The sequence below is a fragment of the Hyaena hyaena genome, unplaced genomic scaffold, assembly GCF_003009895.1.
Source record: "Hyaena hyaena isolate Hyena2069 unplaced genomic scaffold, ASM300989v1 scaffold_83, whole genome shotgun sequence".
NCBI classification, from domain to species: Eukaryota; Metazoa; Chordata; class Mammalia; order Carnivora; family Hyaenidae; genus Hyaena; species Hyaena hyaena.
In genome coordinates this window covers 3352156-3371454 of record NW_024080715.1, presented here as the reverse complement: position 1 = coordinate 3371454, position 19299 = coordinate 3352156, and positions in this window count along the sequence as shown.

Here is a 19299-nt window from a genome sequence, read left to right as displayed (position 1 = left end):
TCTGGGGTGCAGTCCGAAGTCAGCCAGGGCCCCAGGCCTCAGCAACTCCAGCTCTCCGTTTCCTTAGCCTCAGGGCACTTGACCCTCCCGCCGCTGAGAGGTGTGTGGAGTTCGTCGAAGGAGACCATCTAGTGGTAAATTAAAAGAACACTTAAATAAGTTTTTGTTTTAATGTTTTATTTATTCCTAGGAGAGAGAGAGAGACAGCGTGAGCAGGGGAGGGTCAGAGAGAGAGGGAGTCACAGACTGAAACAGGTTCCAGGCTCTGAGCTGGCAGTCAGCACAGAGCCCGACGCTGGGCTCGAACCCACGAACCGCGAGATCATGACCTAAGCGAAAGTCGGACGCTTAACCGACTAAGCCACCCAGGCGCCCCTAAATAAGTTGTTTTTTAATGGGCATCATACTGTTAATACCAAAGTAGCAGGAGAGACAGGTATTGGGTTGTGAGCTAGCTATATATTTTGGGAAAGCCTCTCATATTCGCTATACTATACAATTATACAACTATATTTTACAAATTTTTAAAATATTATTTTTAAACAGCCGTTATTTGTAGGCTATTAAGTATTTCGGTATTATTCTTTAAGAAATTTTGTGTAGGTATTTGTCATACAAATGGAGTGAAACAGATCTTTCTCTTGAATAATGTTAGTGGAAGGGAAATACTGTATACTGTGATTTATCTTTCTTGCAATTGGTGTAGAATATTCTAGCACATAGGAAATTGAAAAGTAGGGGTCAAAGTAGAGCAATTTTCTGGAAAGCACAAGTAGGATTTTCTTTTTAGTTTGCTGCTAACTACCTGTAGGAATCTGAATGAGTTCCATCAGTGTATTTTCTGAACAAGACTCAGTTCCAGGTAGAGATAACCCAAATTTTATTGGCCAAGCTGAGGCCATCTATCCACCCATTGGTCAGAGAATTGAGCTCTTGATTTACAGCCTTATCAAGGCCATGCCCAAAAGTGAAAGGTTATTTTGTTGAAGAAAAATTGATACTATTTTACCAGAAGGGGAATAGATTCTGGTAGGACAATAAAATGGATTTCCACTTAAGATAGATGGTCATTATTCTCCTAACAGCCTTAGTTTCTTAACATTCTGAAATTGGTTTATTCTATTTACTGGTACCTTATTTGCTGCTGTTTCATTTAGAAGTTGCTAGAAACTGCGCCAAGTTCCAGTCTTTTACTCTTAGATGAAAATAAGCAAGGTCAGTTTTTAAAATGTGACGTAGCATATTGCATTTGTGATGTACATGTTTTTTACCTTCCGTCAAAAGATAAATTGAGTCACATTAAAATTTTCAAGAATTTGCACAATTTTTTTTTCAGGAATTTGAACAACCATTAATTTGAATCAGGCAGCACCAAATCAAAAATGGTTAGGAGCACTTAGTTGACATGACTTAGGATAAAGTCTTTTTATACAGCAGATGTGGAAGCAAAGCAAGAAAATTAACTGATAAGGTACAGCTTAAGCAGTTGCCTTATTTGGTAATGTGTAGTTGGCTGTTTGTGATTGGTTGTTTATAAATTTCATTTTCTCTGATACAGGTCGTATTTACAGGAATAGACTCTGGTTTAGATTTTGGTTTGCTTATTGTAGGCTACTAATGCTTTGGAGCCACCTCAGTTTAATGACCTCCTTGTTTAATCAGTTTAATACTTTTTAACAACATTAACCAAATGAAGAAATGATGAGATGAGAAAAAAAATAGGTAGAAGGATCTTTAAATAATGATATCCAGGAATACATTAGAACTATATGGTCTACAGGAAAGAGTAAGATATGTTAGATTATTATCAATTCATTTGACTTTCATGCTACCTAAATTTTGATACACTGTAAGAAAAAAAGTCTTATTTAAATCTATGAGTGAACTCTTGGAGTGCCTGGGTGGCTCAGTCGGTTGAGCTGAGCATCAGACTCTTGATTTTGGCTTAGGTCATGATCCCAGGGCTGTGGATTAAGGTTATCTCTCTCCCTCTCCCTCTCTTCCTCTCTCCCTCTGCTTCTCCTTAACTCATGCTCACACACACACACACACACACACACACTCTCTCTCTCTCTCTCAAAAAAAATGCATATACACACACACACACACATATATACATATAAATCTGAGTGACTCTTCCATATTTTTTACTCTACCAAATGATGATGAATCCTATACCTGTATCTAGAGCAGACCTCTCTTTTTGAGCACTGAAGTCTGTTTGTTCTACTGTTTACTTGACACTCTGTCTAGAAATCTTTCTTTCCAAACCTTCTCTCTTCCAGATCTCTAAATCTTAATGGCTGAGCAGAAAACGTAGAGTCATCTGTGACTTTTCCTTCACCAAATATTAATTAATTGTTTAAAAATTGGTTGGCTCTAACTTCTAAATCACTTGTTCTTTGCCCACATTTTGATTTATGTGTTCAATGCTTGCCACTAATTAACTAATTAATATAGCATGTTATCTTCTGAGTAATTCACGGAAGTGGAGAAGATCGACAAAACAAAATAATCTTAGCTTTGTAATAAATGATATTTTGGTGGTATGAATAAATTGACTTAGGTCTTTAGGAAGTGTGCAGTAGTGGGAAAGGGGTGCTACAGAAACAGTCCTGGATTTGAATCCAGTTGAGCTGTATGGCTTTGGGCAGATAATACAATCTCCCTTAACCTCCTTTCCTCATCTATTAAAGTGGAGATAAAGATATTGTACCTTATGGGGCTCATGTAAGCATTATACATGATTATTTACATGTATTGTATATATGTATATTCTATGAGATTATATATAGTATATATATGTGACATGAGATCTATTTATATAAATTTACACATTTGACATTTGACATGCATTTATCTGCTAGTACTGTTTGTTAGGGTACTGACAAAGTTTTTACAGTGCCTCTACTTAAGGAAATTTATAATCTAGGGGAAAAGACAAAAGAACAATAAAGTCTAACATTAGAGATGACTTATTATGCTATGAGTGCTGTTTTAGAACACTGTAGGTAATAATCCACTTGATTTGTAGAATAATACTTTGAAGTAAGTGCTATTAATATATTGACAGTAGAATAAAGACATTGAATTACTGATATGATAACTAATTTGCTCAAGGTCATACCTCTAGTTAAGTATGGAGCATGGGTTTGAATTCAAGGACTAGTAGATTGGGGTTTGGAAATACTTTCCAAGGGAGGTAACTCTTATGTGAAATTTTGATGATAGTAGATCACTTGTGCCTCTTTTCTTTATCCAAAATCCTTTTGAGCTAGAATACTGTCTTTCCACGCCATTGCTTTATTGACATATAAAATGAGGAAATTCATGACAAAAACACAGTGTTAATCTCTCCATGGTTTTTCTTCATGGTTGTCCCACAAGGTAGGAGGAGCCTAGGTCTCCAAATGACCAGTAAGAGTAGAGCTGATCTTATTGGACAGTGACATGAGTGAAGGGTGTGTGTGTGTGTGTGTGTGTGTGTGTGTGTGCACGCATGTGTGTGTGTATCTGTGTGCTTAACAGTAGACAACATTGTTTATGATGTATAATTCAAAGAGAAATGAATATTTTCTCTTGTGGCTGAATCACAGAATGCTCACCATTTTCCAGGAATTTGGGACTAAAAGAAATGAAAGAAAAAAGTAGTAATGTCAAATATTTTGTTTTGAAAGGGCATTTGAATGGTGAGAGTTAGGAGAAGAGATTTAACAAAGAAGTTAATACTGTTTATATAAAAACATTAAAATCTCAGTGAAGGCTGAGTATTGTTAGAGGGGTTCATTATCTTGCAGAATAATAAAATCACCCCCTTCCCTTTGACATAGCAGTTTTAAGGGTAACATTCAGTGAAAATAAATGCAGATAAAAATAGTCACTGATTTGTGGAAGTTTATATATGTTAGATACTATTTTCTTAAAAAAATTTTTTTTAATATTTTATTTATTTCTGAGACAGAGAGGGACAGAGAGGCAGTGTGAGCAGGGGAGGGTCAGAGAGAGAGGGAGACACAGAATCAGAAGCAGGCTCCAGGCTCTGAGCTAGCTGTCAGCACAGAGCTCAACACCAGACTCGAAGCCCCAAATCGTGAGATCATGACCTGAGCCGAAGTCAGACGCTTAGCCTATTGAGCCACCCAGGCACCCCTAGCTACTATTTTCTTGATGAAGCAGTATTTAAATTAATCTTCTAAGAGTAAAGGGAGGTGTTGGTAATTTTACAGTTTATCTTAGAATTTAGTGAATTACATGTTCAAGTAAACTATTGTACTTACAAATCACAGAAACAGATGAATAAGTTTATAACCTAATCTGTGCTATTGAATTAAATTCCCTGCAATGATATTACTTGGGTAAATCTATTCATTGAACACATTTGCGAGTATAAATACCTTTCTTTGTGTGTATGCATGTAGAGAATCATCTTTATTCTCTATTAGAATACCTCAACCAAATGCCAAAAATTGGGCTGGGAGTGAGGAGGATAGGTTTTTTATGTTTTGCCTTCTTGTAGATGATGAGTCAAATTTCACAAGCATATCTATCTTACCTTTATGCTTTGCCATGCTTAAAGAAACTTGTTATTTCTCAAAAAGGACTGGTGAGTCACTAGAAATTGCTCAGAGCAACTGCTTCTTTTTTTTTTTCCCCCCCGAGGGGAAAGTAACCAACAGGAGTCAGACACTGTATCTATCTTTTACAGCTGGTACAGAACGTAGTTTAGCAGTTTATATTTGATTTATCTGTATGCTGCTCAGTAGAGCTTAGCATTTTTTTGTAATAAAGTGACATGAGGCTAGCAAGATCACTTATAAAAGTAGATCTGAAGAAAGAGTCTGAATTCTCTTTGCATTTCCACCTGAGCTTTTAAAATGCTGACCCACTGGCAGGTGCTTACACGAACACTTGACACTGTTCTTTGACACCATCTTGGACAAAAATAAGACTTTCTTTGGGTTTTGCATACTCCAAGGAAAACCAGAAAATCTAAGGAGGTGCCAGACGTAAAGATCAGCAAGGCTATAAAAGGACAAACAGCCCAAGGTACCAAATGTTTTCTTCTCTGGCTGGAAATTCTGCACAGAACATGAAAGATGAAAGTGAGATCAGGAATGAGTAAGGGTTGCACTGAAAACAAAACAAAACAAAACAAAACTATTGCAGACTTTTAAAATAAAAAGGAAATGTGAAGTTTTTGAGAATATATTTTCACATCTTTATTGCCTTCCTCCACATCCCTTTTAATTTGACAATACTCTTATGGAGCCCTTAAGCAAATGGTGTCAGGCATGTCTGAAGAAAATATTATTTCTTAAGATGGGTTTTTAAAAGAATTTTTTGAAAAAGATTGAAATGTAGAATGAAAACATTTTGGCTGTTAACATTTCTGTCAGGTATTTGTATCATTTTACTTTCTTTAAAGCAGTAGTTTCTCTGCATGTACATTCAGCACACTTCTTTTTTACCTGTATTTTTTTAAGTCTTTGATGTGAAATAAAGTTAAGCTTATCCAAAATGGATTTTCTATAATATGGGCTGAATGTATCAAAAAACTGTAATAAGGATTCGAAATGATTATTTAATTAGAAAAAATGAAGTAGTACTTCAAAAGTGAAGTAGTCTTTTTAAAAGCATTCCATGTATTGCATTGACATAACAAATGTGCAGACTTTAGCTCCTAGTCTTATTAAATAGTACAAACAAGTAGTTACTTGTGTGGTTTGCTTAATCTTACAGCAGGGCAACAACTTCTGGAGATGAATCATGAGATTTTGAGCCAAGGTAACCCCCCCCCCCCCCCCCGCAGTCTTTCACTCCTAATTGGATACACAATCCAGGATACAGCGGTGGGTAAAGGACCCACTTTGGGCCAATGAAATGTAAAGAGAAGTCTGCTGCAGGTGACTGGTCTTTGGCAAAGGCTTCTATGTCTTGATAATGAAGGCAGATATAGCTTTCTTCTCAATACTCTCTTCCAGCCTTACACAAATTCTTAATGCCTGAAGCCCCAGTGGTCAGATTTGGCCAAGAGACAACAAGGATGAGGATGAAAAGTCAACAGGATAATAACCTGAAAATAGAAAGTTCCTGTGGCCTTGATAGCATTCGTGAGCAGCTAACCAAACAAGAGCTGCTAACCAAACTGCTTATTTTGGTTAGATTTGAAAAATAAACCTTTGCTTATTTAAGTCAATATTTTAAGTCAAGTTTATTTAAGTCAAAGGTTAGCTTCCTTTTTTTTTTAAGTTAATTTATTTATTTTGAGAGAGTGCACGAGGGAGGGGCAGAGAGAGGGAGAGAGAGAATCCCCAGCAGGCTCCACACTGTCAGCACGGAGCCTGACGAGGGACTCGAGTTCACAAACTGTGAGATCCTGACCTGAGCTGAAATCAAGAGCTGCCCAGGCACCCCTAGCTTCTTATTATTTGAGGCTGAGAATGTCCTGGACTAATACAGATAGTTTCTGTTGATTCTACTATATTTTTATTTTATTTAATTTTTAAGTTAACATGCAGTAAAATTAACTTTTTAGGGTACAGTTCTATGGATTTTAATAGCCATGTAGATTGTGTAAATCCACTACCATGACCAGGGTACAGAACAGCTCCATAACTCCCCAGATCTCCCTCCTACTGTCCCTTTGCTGTGACACCTTCCTCTCCTAAAGTCTTAAACCCACTCACTGATTTGTTCTCTGTCACTATAAACTTGTCTTTTTGAGAATATCATAAAAATATAATTGTACATTACATAACCTTTTGAGACTGGCTTAATTCAGTCACCGTAATGTTTTTTTTAAAGTTTATTTATTTATTTATTTATTTATTTTTTAATGTTTTGTTTATAGGAGAGAGAGAGAGACAGCGTGAGCAGGGGAGGGTCAGAGAGAGAGGGAGACACAGAATTTTTTTGAAACAGGCTCCAGGCTCTCAGCTGGCTGTCAGCACAGAGCCCGACGCGGGGCTCGAACCCACGAACCGTGAGATCATGACCTAAGCGAAAGTCGGACGCTTAACCGACTAAGCCACCCAGGCGCCCCTAAAGTTTATTTATTTTGAAAGAGAGAAGGCAAGTGAGCGAGAGTTCTCTCACGAGTGGGGGAGGGGCAGAGAGAGGGAAGAGAGAGAGAATCCCAAGTAGGCTCCGACCTGTCAGCACAGAGCCCCACACAGTGCTGGTTCTCGTGAACTGTGAGATTGTGACCTGAGCTGAAATTAAGACTAGGGTGCTTAACCACCTGAGCCACCCAGGCGCCCCTCTCACCATAATGGTTTTGAGATTCATTCAATACATTGCAAATATTGAGGTTGTTCTTTTTTACTGTTGAATCCATTGCATGGATATACCACAGTTTGTTTAATCATTTACCTATTAAAGGACATTGGATTGTTTCCAGTTTTGGAAGAATATGGGTAGAGCTGTTGACAACTTTTTTTTTTTTTTTTAATGTTTTATTTATTTCTAGGAGAGAGAGAGAGAGACAGCGTGAGCAGGGGAGGGTCAGAGAGAGAGGGAGACACAGAATCTGAAGCAGGCTCCAGGCTCTGAGCTGGCAGTCAGCACAGAGGCCGACGCGGGGCTTGAACCCACGAACCGCGAGATCATGACCTAAGCGAAAGTCGGACGCTTAACCGACTAAGCCACCCAGGCACTCCTGTTGACGTTTATGTAAACATATGTTTTTATTACTCTAGGGTAAATACTCAGGAGTGGGAGTGCTGGGCCATATTTCATATTTCACTTTGTAAGATACATGGTGAGTATATATGTCATTTTGTTAGAAACCATCAACTGCTTTCTAGAGTAGCTGTTTCATTCTGCATCCCCACAACAATGTATGAACGTTACTTTTGTTCCACATTCACAGCAGCACTTGATATTATTGAAATGCTTAAATTTTAATCACAGTATATCCTTTCATTTATTTAGACCATTTAAAAATTTTTGTCAGTGTTTTTTAGTTTTCAGCATTCAGATGTTTTATTAGGTTCATACCTAATAATTTCATATTTCTTGAGATATTGTAAATATTATTTAAAAATTTTTGGTTTCCAGTGATTCTAGTTTCCAATTGCTGGTATATAGAAATATGATTGCTGTATGTTTTCCTTGTATCTTGTGACATTACTTAAATCACTAATTCTAGGAGTTTTAAAAAATAGATTTCTTAGAATTTTACTTAGACAGTCATGTTACCCATGAGTAGGAAGCTTTATTTTTTCCTTTCTAATCTGTATGCCTTTAATTTCTATTTCTTGTGTTATTGTGCCAGTTAGGACTTCAGTGAGATGTAGAGTAGAAGTGGTGAGAATGGACACCCTTGTCTTGCTTTCAGTGTTAGGGGGAATCCTTTAGATTTTACCTTTAAATAAGATATTAGATGTAAGTTTTTAAATAGGTAGTAAAAAAATAAGATAGAAGAAGTTCCTTTACATGACAAATTAGCTGAGTTTTTATCATGCATGGATTTTGAATTTTGTCAAATGCTTTTTCTGCATTAAATGATATCATATGTTTTTTTTCCCCCTTTTACTCATAATGTGGTGGATTATACTAATTGATTTTCAAACACTGAACCAGGCTGTGCTTGCCAGCAGTAATTCTACACTTGATTGTGGTTCATTCTTCTTTTTATGTACTGCTATATTTAATTTGTGAATATTTCCTGAAGATTTTTTCCTCTTTATTCATGAAATATATTGGTAGGTAGTTTTTTTTTTTTAATCCTGTCTTTTCCCAGTTTTAGTGTCAGATTAATGTTAGGGTTCATAAAACGAATTAGGAAGTATTCTCTACTCTTCTGTTTTCTGGAAGATGTTCTGTAGGATTGGTGTTATTTCTTCCTTAAATGTTTTTTTAAAGAAATCACCAGTAAAAGAATCCAGACTTCTTTTTCAGAAGGTTTTAAACCATAGATTCAGTTTCTTTAGTAGCTTATAATGCTGATATTCAGATTGTTTTTTTTCATTTTGGTGAGTTTTGATAACCAATGATTTTCAAGGAATTAGTCTATTTTATCTAAGTCGTTGAATTTCCATGCGTAAAGTTTATAGTATTCCTTAATTGCTATTTTAATATCTGCATGACTTGTAGTGATATCCTGTCTTTTATCCCCCATGTTGGGAATTCTTGTCTTCTTTCTTTTTTCCTTTGTGAGTCTTGCTAGAACTTACATTTTTTATTCATGATTTCAAATAACTGGCATTTAGCATCTTTCATTTTCAGAACTGTTTTTGTTTTTTATTTGAATGATTTCTACTTTTATTTTTATTAGTTACTTTCTTCTATTCTTTTTTTTTTTTTGGCTTTATATTGCTTTTTTTTCCCAGTCCCATAGAGTAGAAGCTTAGGTTATTAATCTGACATTTTCTTTTCTATTATGAACATTTAATACCATAAATTTCCCTTTAAACACTGCCTTATTTACATCTGATAAATTCTGATAATATGTAAATTCATTTCCATTTAGTTAAAATTATTTCCTAATTTCCCTTGAGACTTACTCTTGGAACAATGAATCATTTAAAAATGAGTTGTTTCATTTCCAAGTATTGGAGACTTTAACCTTGAATCTTTATATTATTGATTTTAGTTTAATTCCATTATGGACAGAGAACATACTTTGTATAATTTCATTTCCTTTAAATCTGTTAAGATTTACTTAATAGTTCAGGATATGTTCTACTTAGCAGCTGTTCTGCTTGCATTTGAAAAGAATGGGTGTTATGCCTTTACAGGAAGGAATTGTCTATAGATTTCAATTGTATCCTATGGGTTGATGATGTTATTCAGTTCTATATAACGTTGTTCATTTTCTGTTTACTAACTAGTTCTAATGATCACTGAGAAAGTAGTGTTGAAGTCTTCAGCTATATCAGTGAGCTTGTTTAGTGTTCATTTAATTTTCCTCAGTTTTGGTTCACGCATTTGAAGATTTCTGTGTAGATGAATACACATTTAGAATTGTTAAGACTTCTTGCTGAATGGATTATTCTGTCATTATGTTATGTCCCTCTTGATCCCCAAGATTTTTCTTGGCTGTAAAGTCTACTTTGATAATAATGTAACCACTTCAGCTTTCTTTTGATTAGTTTTACATGCTATTTGTTTTTTTATGCTATTACTTTTAACCTACCTATGACATTTTATTTAAATAGAGTTCCATGCCAATAGCATGGAACTTTGTCAGTTTATTTCACCATCTTATTGACAGTGTCTGTCCTTTATATGGTATGTTTAGATCATTTACATTTAACAATTAATTAAGTATTGACACATTTGGAATTAGGGCTACCACTTTATATTTGTTTTTGATAATTCCTTTTATTTTTAGTTTTTCTTCCTCTCCTTGCTTATCTTCTGTTGGGTTATTTGAACTTTTTTTCCTACTATTTCATCTATTGTTTACTACATTCTTTTGAATGTTTTTTAAAAAATGTTTATTTATTTTTGCTAGAGAATGTGAATAGGGGAGGGGCAGAGAGAGGGACAGAGAGAATCCCAGGCAGGCTTCATGCACTCAGCACAGAGCAGTACGTGTGGCTTGTAAGGCCACAAGTCTAAATGTCTAAACCAAACTGACTCTATGACAGACTTTAAGTTTCCCCTCTGAACTAGAAGGCCTGAGTTTCAGCTTTCCTGAAACTATCAGGCAGTTACATATTGCCCAAGGCAGGAGAAACCTTGGAACACCCTGCAACACCCAATCAGGAAAGTCCAGCGACCACCCTCCACATTACTAAGGGAGAGGCCTGGAGATAGAAACTATAGATAGGACCCTGTTACCTAATGTTAAAGTTAACCTGTTAGGCACCGAACAAGACCCTAGGCTCGCTCTGTGATTGGTTGAATTTAAAGGTACTCTAAATGTTGTAATTGGATCCCGCCAAAACTAACGAATACTGTAGACAATGTGTATGGTCAAACCCGCTGTCAGTGATGTTGAATAATTATGATTGGATCACTGTTCCCATGTCACAACTTCTGTAACTTCCCCCATCTCAAACCCCATAAAAACCCTACTCTGCCTTTGTTCAAGGCTCTCAGCACGGACCCATACGCTGGTGAAGTCTGTGAGCCCGAGCTTAAGCCCGTAATAAAGCCCTTTGCCTTTGCATGCGTGACTTGGTCTCCCTGGTGGTCTCTGGTCGGTGAGGATACTGCGATCTGGGTATAACAGCTTGAGCTCATGAACTAAGATCATGACCTGAGCCGAAATCAAGAGTCTGATGCTTAACTGCTTGAGCCACCTAGGTGCTCCTTGAGTGGATTTTTTAATTGGTTGCTCTAGAGTTTAAAAATACACACTTAAGTTAAAAAAATTTTTTTAATGTTTATTTATTGAGAGAGAGAGCGTGTGTAAGCCGGGAGGGGCAGAGAGAGAGGGAGACACAGAATTTGAAGCAGGCTCCAGGCTCTGAGCTGTCAGCACAGAGCCCGACATAGAGCTCGAAGCCATGAACCGCGAGATCATGACGTGAGCTGAAGTTGGATGCTTATCCCACTGAACTACCCAGGCGCTCCATAAAAATACACACTTAAGGTTTTACAGTTTATTGGGGATCAGTATTTTACTACCTCAGATGTGATCTGGAAATCTTATTTATATGTGGGTTCTTTAACCCCTACCCTTTATTTTGCAGTTGTCTTACATTTTATATGTACATGCATTGCAAAGTCTATCAGAAAATGTAGTTTTTTCTTTTAGCCATCAGACGTGTATTAAAGAACTCAAGAGGGAAAATAATCTATATTTACTGAAATAGTACCTATTTCTATTGCTTTTCTTTCCTTTCTGATATTCAAAACTGCCTTTTGATAACATTTTCTTGTGCCTTGATGTGCTTCTGTTAGTAATTATTTTAAAGCATTCTGCTAGCTCTGAATTTTCTAAGTTTTCCTTCATTTGTGAATGTCTTTATTTCACCTTCATTTCTATAAAATATTTCTGCTGTATGCAGAAAGCTAGGTCACCAGTTCTTTTCATTTAGCACTTTACAAATGTTGTTTCACTTCCTTCTGACTATCATTATTTCTGATGAGAAATCTCAGTTTTTTTCCAAATCAATGTTTTATTAGAAGTAATGTAACATTTTCCTGTGGTTGCTTTCAAGATAATTTCTTTTTCTTTGGTTTTCAGCAATTTGATTATTATGGATATTAGGCATGTTTTTTTAATGTATGGGTTTATCCTTTTGGGGCTTTTCTGAGCTTCTTGAATCTGTAGTTTTAGGATTCACCAGGTTTGAAATGTTTTTTTCTTATTTCTCTAAGATTATTTTTTATACCACACTTTTTCTACTCTTTGCCAGACACTTCAGTGACAAATGTTAGACCTTTTGATATTTCCCCACAGTTTCATGTCTGTTCATGTTTTAAATAAAATGTTTTCTCTCTGCTAAGAAAGCTGCATAGCTTCTGTTGATCTCTTTTCAAATTTATTTACTTTTTTCGGTCAGCTCTATCCTAATACTGAGCCCATCAAGTAATATTTTATAATTTTGGTTATTATTTTAGTTTGAAACTTTCCATTTGCTATTTCTTTATAGTGCCTTTCTAATTTCTGTTGATTTCAAGAATTTTTGTCTTAATGTTTTGCAACATTTGAAAAATAACTGCAGGGACGCCTGGGTGGCTCAGTTGGTTAAGCATCCGACTTCAGCTCAGGTCATGATCTCATGGTTTGTGGGTTTGAGCCCCATATTGGGTTCTGTGCTGGCAGCTCAGAGCCTGGAGCCTGTTTCAGATTCTGTCTCTCTCTCTCTCTCTGCCCCTCTGCTGCTCGTGTTCTGTCTCTCTCTGTCTCAAAAATAAACTATAAAAAATTTAAAAAACTAAAAAAAAAATAATAATTGCATTAAAGCCTTTGTCAAACAATTTCTGCATCTCTGTCACCTTGGTGTTGGCATATGTTAATTGACTTTTTACATGCAAATTGAGATTTTCCTGGTTCTTCATATTCCAAGCAATTTTGGATTGTATCCTGGACGTTTTGCATATTTTTTTTTATGAGACACTGAGTCTTTTTAAATTCTGTGAGGAATGTTGACATTTTTGTATTAGCAGGCAAAAAAGCCAATGGCATTCAAACCACAAGCTCTAATTGGTATTCCCTTCACTGTGATTACACTGTCAATTCTGTTTTCAAAGCCTTTTCAGTGCTATTTGTACCTGCCCCATGTGTGTGCTACTTAGGGACCATTCTGAGATTTGGACAGTATATATATCTTAGTTCAGTTTTCAAAGTCTATATAGTATACTGTTTAGGGTCAAAACCATATATACACAGCTCAGTGGTGAGTTTAGTAGCCCATAAGTTAATTTATAAGGTTTCTTTTACCAGCTTCTCCCTCTGCAATCTCACTGGTATGTTCTATGCCCTTGAAGCCCCCTGGCTTCAAATAGGAGCTTTTATTTACTCTTATAAATAGGATAGTTCTGGCTTATTAAATCCACTGGATTGATAAGGAATTTTCAAATTACAAGTAATTTAAGGAATAAGGAAATTTCATATTAAAAATATTAGAGTACTTCCTTATATAAATTACTCTAAAAATTGTCATTATGCTCTCTACCTATAGAATATTATCAGTTAGTTCTTGCTATACATCAAGCTCTTGCTATCTTTTTCATACTTTATCCAAGATACTTTCTTTAAAGTTATTTTATTAAATTATTTTTGTGACAGTTGAAGTCAGTATGTCTTATGGTGTCCATCACATCAATAATAAAGGCAATAAAGATAAAAGCAGTAAAGATAACTTGCAACTAATACAACTAAAGATAACTAGTGTACTGTAATACAATTTGATATACCATCTGAAAGTGATTTTGAAGATTAGAGTGAGCTGAATGGCTGCATGGTCATTGAAATTTGTTTAGCCCCTGATCTCTTCAGTGTACTGTAACTGAAGGGCATTGCCTTTCTCAAATCTGCCTTTTTCAAGAAGCCATTAGCTAGAAGAAAGGAAAACTTGCCCTTACCTGTATATAGGCATGATCTTGATGTCTCTGTCTCCATGGGCATGCACCCTTGCACTCATGTGCACACACACACAGACATACACATACACAGTATTACTGTGACTGATAATGCAGGTGTCATAGTCAGGCTACTTAGGTTTGAATTCCATCCTAGAATCTACTTAGCCAGGTGACTTTGGGTAAGATATGTATCTCACTGAACCTTTATTCTCATCTATAAAATGGCTACAATGATGATATTACCTTTCTCACAGTTTTGAGCATTAAATGATATATTACATATAAAACCCTTGGCCCTGGGCCTGGATATTGTGTAATCTTTCTAAATTTAATTACTTATCTGTTTTATTTGGTTGTGCATATATGCATTTTGCCCTGAAATTTTTTATGTTGCATTGGCTAGTATCTTTACTGTCATTAAAGCATTATATTAGTTCCATTAAGGTAAATAGTTATAACTCTGAAGTATGGTGGTTGATTGAATGAAGAGAAAAAACATATTGTTATTTCTTGGAGGTTGGTTTAAGTCTGGGATCAAAAATCAAAGGCCATCAGAAAGTACCAGAGAGATTATGTTTATGTGTGAGGGAGGCTAGACTAAAAAATGGGAGATAATACCAAACTGTAGCGACCTAGTGCATACATGACCCCCTTACAGACACTGAGTTTTATATATGCATCTGCCTGTAGCCATTCTACTTCTGAGCCTTGACTTTGTGACCTTTCGGGCAGGAAATCCCTGATCTATGCAATCATGGCTATCAGTGTGTTATTTGGGGTAAAAAAGTCTGTTGTCAGTTGAGGGGAATAATAAAAATTATACATTCAGAATTTGAACATTTTCTTTTATTATTATCTTTTTAAATTTTATTTATTTTGAGAGAGAGAGTGTGTGTGGGTGTGTGTACCAGTGGGCAGAGGCAGAGAGAGAGGGAGACAGAGAATCCTAAGCAGGCTCCACATTATCAGTGTAGAGCTCTACCTGGGGCTCTGTCTCACAGACCCATGAGATCATGACCTGAGCTAAAATCAAGAGTCAGACTCTTGACCAACGGAGCCACGCAGGCACCCCTGAACCTTTTATTTTAAATTAAATTAGTAAAAATACCTTCATTGCTAGTCTTTTGATGTGGGAGAGTTGTCTCTCTTTTGAGAATACAAAATGATGACTGTCTATTAGTGCCATAAATCACCCTGTCTTCTACAGTTTTGATTTTCAGTTTCATGAAAGCAAAATGGGAAATTGAAGTCAACTTTGAAGTAATCTACAGATAGATTGTTTCCAGATTTTATGATTTTACTTCCAGTATTACTCATATCTAATTTGTTGGCACTTTTTTTTTTCTGACTGTATTAATCAAAAATTTCCAAAGCTTGTTGAATAATTTTAACAGAAACAATAATATTATTTATTTGGAAAATCACATTTGTTTGTTTAGAAAAGATTTAATTAAATTTTATAATTTTAATGACAAGTCAAAGGAAATAAATGGCTTTGGGAATGATATTGCTGCTTCCATTTATATTATTTATGCTAATACATAAATAATATGTATTATTATGTATTATAATATTTTGTACCATATAAATATGTATTTATTTACTAGGAATGGAATGAAAAATTAGGTGTTTATTATTATAATAAATAGTTATTTATGACATATTAAATATACATATATTAGATATATATCATAATTACTTATTAAATAGATAATATATATTATTATGTATTATATATCATGTACTATATAAATATATATTTATCTACTAGGAGTGGAATGGAATATTAGATTTTATTATTATAAAGAGTTATTGCCCTATAATAATGATACATGAAGTCACCTTAAAATTCTGTATATTTTGATTTGAAACTTTGAAAGACACAGTAATATGAACCTTCTTTAAAAAGGCTTCCAGCGGTGCCTTGGTGGCTCATTTGGTTAAACTCCCAAATCTTGGTTTCGGTTCAGGTCGTAATCTCATGGTTCCGTGAGTTTGAGCCCCTTATCGGGCTTTGCACTGATGGTCCAGAGTTTGCTTAGGATTCTCTCTCCCTCTCTCTTTCTCTCTCTCTCTCTCTCTCTCTCTCTCTCTCAATATAAATAAATAAAACTTAAAAAAATCAGCTTCCATTTCAGTTTAGTAGGAAGTCATTGTCAACTTTATTATAAAACATTTAACTCAACAAGCACCCTTTTATTTTAGGTTTGCAAGACTTGTCAGTTAATGGACAGACAATATTATATTGAGTGTCTTATCTCTTATACACTGTGCTAATCTCGGAGCACACAGCAGTGAAGAAGCTAGAAATAGGCTCCTGCCCTAATGTCACTTAGAGGAAGGATTTTTGTAAAGAAACAATTACAAGAGTATGATAGATGTAAGGGTGGTTCAGTAGCCCAAATATGAGGACTCAAGGGATCTTAAAGGCTGTACCCCAAATCTCTGGTAAGTGGTCTTTTAGCCTGTGATTGAATGTCTCATGATGAGAAGTTAACAATCTGCTGAGGCGCGGGGTCCACGTGCTGCTGGAGACCTGCTCCAGGCGGTCCAGGGGCCCCTGAAGGATGGACGGTGTCAGTGAGAGAGTGAGAGAGCCCCGAGATTCTTTCTGATCACCAGGCAGGCGTCTCTGCCCTGTTGGTTTTGGTGTCTTTATTTATAGGTCAGACATTAACATGGCATCAGAAAATGGAATTTTTACAATGGACAGTTTTCTGTGATGTTTTGGAAAATGTACAGAAACAGGTTTTACAGAAATATTCTTGCAGAACTACTCCAATGAAGGTGAAGTTGAGTAACAAAGAAAATAACAGGGTGTTCTTAGTGAAAAACAGGATAACATACACATTTTAATAAGGTTAAGATCAAGTCATAGGTTAAGTTGTAGATACTCTTATCCATCCTCATCACAGCTGCCAGTGTGAGGGAAGGTGTTTGTGGAATGTAGGCCTTAAGGAAGGGACTGCTATACATCACCAGCTAGCAAAGGTATATGTAGTAACATATGTTCTGCTCTTATCTGTTCCTTCTCTCTAAGTTAGGCTCTTTGTCTCTGGCCAAGGCTTGATTGTCTAGTTATATTCCGAATGGCCCTGGAGAGCCAACCATACCTTTAAAGAGTTTAGCTCATTTCCAGTACATAGAATAGCTTCTTCAAGTACATTTACCTTTGTGTCTAGTTTTTTGTCTATGATTTCTTGAATAGCTAGGGCATGAGAAACATTTTTGGTTAGTTGATTTGAGCTGAATGAACCTCTTGGACTAACGTAACAGTAGAAACAGAATTGTACGTGTAAAGGTCAATCTTTTATGAGTAAGGATCATTAGCCTGTTTATAGCTCAAGGGAAAGTTTGGAGGAAAACAGGACCTGTCAGAGACACGATGTCTGTTCCCATAATCATAAAAGAAGTTCCCACATTAAGTTCCTTCACAAGGTGCAGTCATCATACCAGGGCCAGAATAAGGGGACAAGTCACTCCCAATACCGATCAACAAGGTACCTTGGGGGTTGGTGCTCAAGCAGAAATAATTGAGTGGGGGTAGATATCGGTCGTCATCTGATGGCAAGAGACCGTGCAAACTTACTTTAACCTCACCAGGAGCTTTCTCGACTAGTGGACTCAGAATGGCCCCCAACAGTGTGCTCCTGAAAACAATTGACGGTTTGTAGCTGGCAAACTTGAAGTGTCCCACCCTCACTGTATTTGAGTATAGTGTTGAGAGAGGTGACAAGATACCTGAGTAGAATCCATGCGTCACCATATGCCACAGCCATTTAATTCTTTGACTCTTGTGAAAATGAATTTTCATTCCTATAGAAAATGCTATTGACATGTCAACATTTTAGAGAGAGGGCTTTCTTCTGTGTGTCTGATCTCTAAACCATATGTTGAGAATCAAATTTCTTATGTCACTTTTCACTTGTGGCAATTTATCCATTACCATACTCTTTATATAAAATGGTACTGATTCTCTTACTTTTCCAATGCTATAGTGGTAGGACTACAATGTCAGGTTTAAATTTGTTATTTCCCTCTTGATTATATCAATCAGAATTTAATAAAGTATGTGGTGTTTACATGCAGTGGCCTTGCAAAGGAAGTTGTCCTATAGCCTCAAACAACAGTCATTTGTTGTTTGGAGCAAGCCATAAATTTTACCTGACAGATTGAGGACGGTTTGGGAATTAAGGTGCAGCCTACAGACCACCTGTCTCACCTGACTTAACCAATGACATCATTCTGCTTTCTACTGTCCAATCACATTTGTTCTGAATCTCTGACTAACACATACCAGTTGCAGAAGATACTTTTCCAAATGACCTGAATCAGGACTGATAACATTTGTGTCTGAGGTTTCTATCTGTCCTGCATGATAAATAGAGGTTGCAACTGATTAATATTTTATAGTCTGTATTTACAATTACTTGGGGGAAGTAACCGCAAGTCATAATTCATTGAAGAGGACCTGGTGTTTCTTAATGTGCTTTAGATCACGTCTCTCTTAAAAAAATTGCATCTTTTCTTTCAGGAAGAGCCCCAATGAATAAGACACTCATACACCTTTCCAATTTATTGTAGTTTAGTTGGCTAGAGTATGTCCTAGTTTTAAGCCATTCCACCAGGTATTATGTTATTTGTTTAATAACCTCTACTAAAATGATGATGTTAATATGAATGAGGTACATTTCTGCAGCACTCATAGCTGCTGAGAGTAGCATGCTCATTAGGTTTCATGATTGACTGACTTCTCCAGTGAAACATGAATCTGGGAAAAGAAAGACATATCTGGTTTCTTTCTGCCAAGAAGATAAACCAATATAGAAAAATTTTAAAGGTTTATGCAAGCAGGAATAAACTCCCCATAAATGGAGGAAATGAATTACTATTAAGAGAGGAAGTACATAAAGCTAAATATTACTATTTTCATATTATTATTGATTTGCCATTGATGTAGAAAAATGATCATTATTTAATCTTATGGCAAGTCAATATTTAGTGAGGAGTATGTTTAAGGCAGTGAGAACAAGAGAGCCAAACTTCCTGCACTAAAGGTTCATACACTGAAGTTGAACATACAGATATTTATCAATTTAGGAAGAGTCCATGGGGATACGTGAAAAGAGTAACGAAACTAACACTCGGGAGTCAAGACGGGCCTCTCTGAGGCTGACAGTGGCCAGACTGAGACCTGAAGTGGGGAATAGGAGGTTAGTATCTCATCTGTACAGTTCTGGTTCAGATTTCCAATCACACTTCTTCACCTGGTGTCATCTGACTCTGAGGTCTGAAACCTTACAGTTTTATGTT